Genomic DNA, 6545 nt, shown 5'->3' on the forward strand with positions numbered 1-6545 from the left:
AATAGGAGCACATTACTATGGACTTAGTATTTGGGTTTTCGTAGACCTTGCAGAAGTTTGATGCAGTTTGGGTCATTGTCGACAGGTTGACCAAGTCGTCACACTTCATTTCGGTTGTGACCACGTATACTTCAGAGAGATTGGCCTAGATTTATATTCAGGAGATAGTTCGATTGCATGGTGTACCTGTTTCCATCATATCAGATAGAGGCCCTCAGTTCACTTCACATTTCTGGAGAGTAGTGCAGAGTGAGTTGGGGACCCGGGTAGAGCTCAGCACAACGTTTTATCCACAGACCGGCAGTTGGAGCGAACAGTTCAGATCTTGGAGGACATGCTCAGAGCATGTGTGATTGACTTTGGAGGTCAATGGAATCAGTTCTTGCCTTTGACCGAGTTTGCTTACAACAACAGTTATCAGTCCAGCATCGAGATGACTCCATTTGAGGCTTTATATGGTCGGCGATATCGTTCACCCATCGGATAGTTTGAGCCCGATGAGGTTAAGTTATACGGTACTGATCTGGTAAAGGATGCCTTGGAAAAGGTAAATTTGATTCAGGAGTGACTTCGCATAGCACAGGCCAGGCATAAGAGCTATGTGGATCAGAAGGCGCGGGATTTACCATTTATGGTGGGCGAGAAAGTTCTCTTGAAGGTCTCACTGATGAAGGGGATCATGAGGTACGGGAAGAAGGTCAAGTTGAGTCCAAGGTTTATAGGCCCATTTGAGGTGTTGAGGCGAGTTGGGGAGGTTGCTTATGAGCTGGCCTTGCCTCCCAGTATATCGGGAGTTCATCCCGATTTTCTACGTGGCTATGCTCTGGAGGTATCATGTCGACAGGTCGCATGTGTTAGATCTCAGCGATTCAGTTAGATGAGAGTGGGTTATGAGGAGGAGCCAGTTGCCATTGTTGACAGGCAGGTTCGCCATTTGAGGTCCAAGAAGATTTCTGCGGTAAAAGTTCAGTGGAGAGGCCAACCAGTCGAGGAGGCGACTTGGGAGGCTGAGGAGGAAGTGCAGAGTAGATATCCATACTTATTCGGCATTTCAGGTATGATTCTAGACCCGTTCGAGGACGAACGTTTGTTTAAGAGGTGAAGAATGTAACGACCCAACTGGTCGTTTTGCTTTCTAGAACCCCGTTTTCCTAAATAAGACTCCCCATATGTGCTCTTACTGTTTTATGACTTGCGGGGATGGTTAGTTTGGGATTTGAAAGGGTTCGGGTTGAAATCAGAATACTTGGTTCCTTTATGTTGGCTAAATATGGCTAAGTTTGACTTTGGTCAATGTTTTGAGTAAACGACCTCGAAATCGGGATTTGACGGTTCCAATAGATTCGTATGATGATTTTGGACTTGGGCGTATGTTTGAATTGGGTTTTGGACGACCCGGGAGCGTTTCAACTCTTAATAGCGAAAGTTGACTATTTGAAGGTTTTAAAATTATTTAAATTTGCTTTGGAGTAGGTTTTTGTGTTATCGAGGCCCATTTGGAATTCCAAGCCCGGTTATAAATCCGTATGGTGATTTAAGATTTGCACGCAAAATTTGATGTCATTCCGAGTAGTTTAAGTATGTTTCGGCGCGCTCGGAGTAAGTTGAAGAACTTGAAGTTCCTAAGTCGATTCAATTTGGTTTGAGGTGCGATTCTTAGTTTTGATGCTGTTTTATGCATTCTGAGGGTTCAAGCGAGTTCATTTTATGATTTCAAACTTATTGGTACGTTCGGCCAGGTCCTCGGGGGCCCCGGATGCCATTCGGACAATGCACGGATTGAGTTAAGACTCAAAAGGGCTGATGGTGCACCAGTTCTGGTGTGACCCACATGTGAGCTTTGGGCCGCAGGTGCGTGAGTTGGGTCGCAGAAGTGGCTTTGGAATGTTTGGCCATGGACAGCAGATGCAGGTTTTCGTGCGCACCTGCGAACGCTTAGGTGCGGTTGGGGAGGACGCAGAAGCGGCTCAAGTTGCAGGAGCACCACGCTCGCCATAGAAGTGGGACCGCAAAAGCGGAGATCCCGTCCGCAGAATGCTGGGCTTGAGGAATTCCGCAGAAGCGGACATAGCACCGCAGGTGCGGTACCGCAAATGTGACAGGGGCACCGCAGGTGCGAAAATCGCAGAAGGCAGAACCTCATTTAAGACGGGATTTAGGCATTTTGTGGTCATTTTATTTCAATCCTTGTGCGATTTTTGGAGCTCTTAGAGAGGGGGTTTCACCTAACACTTTGAGGTAAGTAATTTCTACACAATGTGAGTTAAATACATAGATTATGGATAGATTTAACATGAAAAATTTGGAAAATTATGGGTTGAGATGAAAAACCTAGGTATTGATAAAAATGAGATCTAACCACAAAAATTATTATGGAATTTAGTGAAAATCATATATTTGAATTTGTGAGGTTATGGGTAATAACCTTTTTCAAATATTTTTGTAATCCGAGCACGTGAGCCCGCGAATAAATTTTAGGAATTCTTCAATTGGGATTGGGTAATCACTTTAATAGCTAGAATATGAACTTTTGAGCACGTATGGATTATTTTACATAACATCTGAGTAGTTTCGAGTCATTTGGCACACCGAGTTGAGGGTTTAGAGCACAACTGTGGATCAGAAAGTAAGCTTTTGACGAGTTAAATCTCTTGTCTAACCTTGTAAAAGGGAACTCATCCCTTTAGGTGTATTTGTGGTCGTGATTTACATGTATGGCGAGCTACGTACACACTAGGTTTGACTTTTCAAAAGTGGATATATATATATATATATATATATATATATATATATATATATATATATATGATGTACGGATAGTCTTAGGCTTACACCATGCCTTGTTTGCTCTATTATGTTAGTCCTGCATATTAATTGTCTTAATTAGAGCTATGATTAAGGATTTTAAGATTTTAAAGTCTCCCATTTAAATTTCTTATGTGTGGGGAAGAATGGAAGGGTTTTATAATAACTTTGAGAAATTTATATTCACACGCGTCGAAGGTATTTCAGCGAGCGAGATAAAGTTCTACTGCTCTCATGGGAGCGGGTCGTTCGCCTCGATAGGTTAATAGATGCATCTATAGTTCGTGCCGTTCGACCCTCGGTAGTGCACAATATATTTCTGGATCGGTCCGTACGACCTCATCATAAATCGTGCGTGATAATATTCGGAGCCTAACTTTATTTGAATTAATTTATGGCTTGAGCGGTCACTATTATTTAAAGGACAGGAATTGATTCGAAGTTATTATTAGTGAAGGGAATTATTATTCACTGCTTGTTACTGTGTGGTATTGATTGCTTACATAATCCATGCTTATTTATGATTTTCGCATATTTTATTATAGCCCATAGTAATTATCGATGTCGACCCCTCGTCACTACTTCTTTGAGGTTAGACTTGATACTTACTGGGCACATATTTTTTATGTACTCACGCTACACTTCTGCACTAACCGTGCAGGATCTGAGGCAGGTGCATCTGGTGGACATACCGGCGCACACCCCTGTTACCCGGAGGCCTAGTGGTGAGCTGCATCCTGAGTCGTTCTGCAACACCTAGAGCCTTTCTTTTGTACTTATTTTTTGTGTATGTTATTTCAAACAATAGTTAGAGTTTTGTATATTCTACTAGTGCTCATATACTTGTGACACCAGATCTTGGCACACACTCTAGTAGACTTTACGATTTTGGGGTATTTACATATTTATACTTGCATTCAGTTGTCTTCATTTTAACCATTTGAATCTCTATTTCTCAAAATTCTAAACGAATGTGATTTAATTACTTAAAAATTGGTTAAAAGAAGAAATCATGTAGTAACTTTATCGTAGGCTTGCCTAGCGGTGACGTTAGGCGCCATCACGACCTATAGGAAAAATTGGGCCGTGACAATAGATCTGCCACTGCTTGTTTAGAACTAAAACGTAGTTATAGTTGGTTCTTTTTATTTCCTCAGAATGCATGAGTAGCATGGTTAAAATGTTATAAAGAATGTCAACAACAATTTAATTTTTTTTGTAAAAGCTTTCATATGGTTAAGAATTACGAGAAAAACAATTCGGCTTTTTTCGAAAAAATAATTAAGAAAATCACTCATACCTATATGAACCGGGTTAATTCCATAGATGTCACTTAACTTTCATTTTTATTGCACAAAAGTTGTTGAACTTTTCTAAAAGAATGATATTTTGGCTTGGTCAATTCAAACTAATGGTTGGTTAATGAGACTCTTAGCTTAATTTAGATTGAAAATAAAACGGATTTCTATATTATAGTTATAATAATAGTAATGGTTTCAAAGTAGATAAATAATATAAAAAATCGATTGGTTTAAACTACTCGTTCGACGAATAAAGAATTGATAGTGGTCCAATAAAATAAAAGCATCTACGTTAATTCATACATGAAAATGTCAGTCCATATACCAAAGTATTATGAAAGTCACTATACTACTAATTTTTATAAACAAAAAGTCATTTAATTTTGTTTTAGTATCACATAAAGTCATTAAGATCCTCCACTTTATTTTGTTTATTTCTGGAGTGTGATGACCCAAAAGGTCATCTTATGATTTAGAACTCGAATCTGCGCTCTTAAGCCTTAAAAATCTCATTTTTAGCCTTCTCGATTTGCGTGTGCAGTCCGGGCAGGTTTTCGAAAAGCTTTTATGTTGAAAACTAATAAAAATAAGAATTTTTGCCTTAAAAGTTGATTTTAGTTGACTTCGGTCAACATTTTTGGTAAACGGGCCTGGATCCGTATTTTGACGGTCCAGGTTATGGGACCTGGGCGTATGCCCAGAATCAAATTCGGAGGTCCCTAGCTCAAGTTATGAATTTTTGATAAAAATTAAAAGTCTAAACATTTATTATTTTTAAGAATTGATTGATGTTTGGCATTGTTAGTACCGGGTCCGTATTTTGGTTCCGGAGTCCGGTACAGGTTCATTACGATATTTAAGACTTGTCTGTGAAATTTGGTGAGAAACGGAGTTGGTGTGACGTGATTCGGACGTCCAGTTGAGAAAATAGAAATTTTAAAGTTTTCTTGAGATTTTTATTCGATTTGGTGCTAAATTCGAAGTTCTAAGTGTTATTTTGGCGATTTGATCGTGCGAGCAAGTTCGTATGATGTTTTTAGACTTGTGTGCATGTTTGATTTGGAGCCCCAAGGGCTCGGGTGAGTTTCGGATAGGCCACGGTATGTATTGGACTTTGGAAATCTAGTTTTTCTGCAGAGTCTGCATTCTGGCATGTCCTTCTTCGCGTTCGCGAAGGTACTCTCGCTAACGCGAAGAGTAAACTGGGCAGCTGAGGATTTCTTCTTCGCGAACGCGAAGCGATGGGGGTGTTACCCTTCGCGAACGCGACAAGCCCATCACGAACACGTAGTGTTAGGCACTGGGGAAGGGGAGTCAGCCTTTTCTTCATCGCGAACGCGAGCATTGTCTCGCGAACGCGAAGGCCAGGAGGAGTGATCATCGTGAAAGCGATCTGGGTCTCGCGAACACGAAGGCTTGGCAGCCAGTACCCTTCATGAATGCGACAGTGCTCTCGCAAATGCGATGAAGACTGTCGCCTAACACTTAACAGAATCCAAAAACGGGATTTTAGCCAAAAACTCATTTTTCTCAAAAATCAAACGGTGAGAGGCGATTTTTCAAGAGTCATTTCTTCCCCAAATTGTTGGTAAGTGATTCTAAACCAGTTTCTTTCAATTACCCATTACATTTCTTGAATTTTCAACCAAAAATCTAGAGTTTTACGGTAGAATTAAGGGTTAGGGTAGAAACTAGGAATTTCGGAAATTTGGGGATTTAGACCTCAATTTGGGGTCAGATTCCAAAACCAATTATATATTCGGGCTCGGGGATGAATGGGTAAAAGGATTTTGGTCTGAACCTCGGGTTTTGACCAAGCGGGCCCGGGATCGATTTTGACTTTTTAGAGGAACATTCGTGAAATTTAAATTATGAAATATAATTAATTCCTTTAGTAATATTTGATATTATTGAGTCATTTTTGAATAGATACGAGTGGTTTGGAGGTGAATTCCAAAGGAAAAGTTGTGATTGAGAATTAAGTGGCCTTCAGAGCGAGGTAAGTGTTGTGTCTAACCCTGACTTGAGGGAATTAGGAACCTTAGATTACTTGCTAAGTGAAATCCATGTGAGCAGCGTATATGTGAGGTGACGAGTACTTATGCGCCGCCAAATTTATCTATTTTTCCATGTTTCTTTGTTTTTCTTATATTGTCTTTTCCTATGTCAAATTGCTACGTGTTATGCTAGTATTGTTCAATTTATCGTTCTTATCATGTTTACGGATTTTTTAGTGATAATTGAGTTTTTATTTCAAAGTTGAGATTGATATTATGGAACTAAATATTGAAGTAAGGTTTGTACTTGTTATTCTATCTCCCTGTTGTTATTTGTGCATTGCATTATGGTATGGGAGAGTGTTAATGCACGAAGGGTGATGCCGTGCCATATTGTGAGTGTTAATGCACGAAGGGTGATGTTGTGCCAGATTGTGAGCGT

The sequence above is a fragment of the Nicotiana tabacum genome, chromosome 23 (genome assembly GCF_000715075.1).
Source record: "Nicotiana tabacum cultivar K326 chromosome 23, ASM71507v2, whole genome shotgun sequence".
In the NCBI taxonomy this organism is placed as follows: Eukaryota; Viridiplantae; Streptophyta; class Magnoliopsida; order Solanales; family Solanaceae; genus Nicotiana; species Nicotiana tabacum.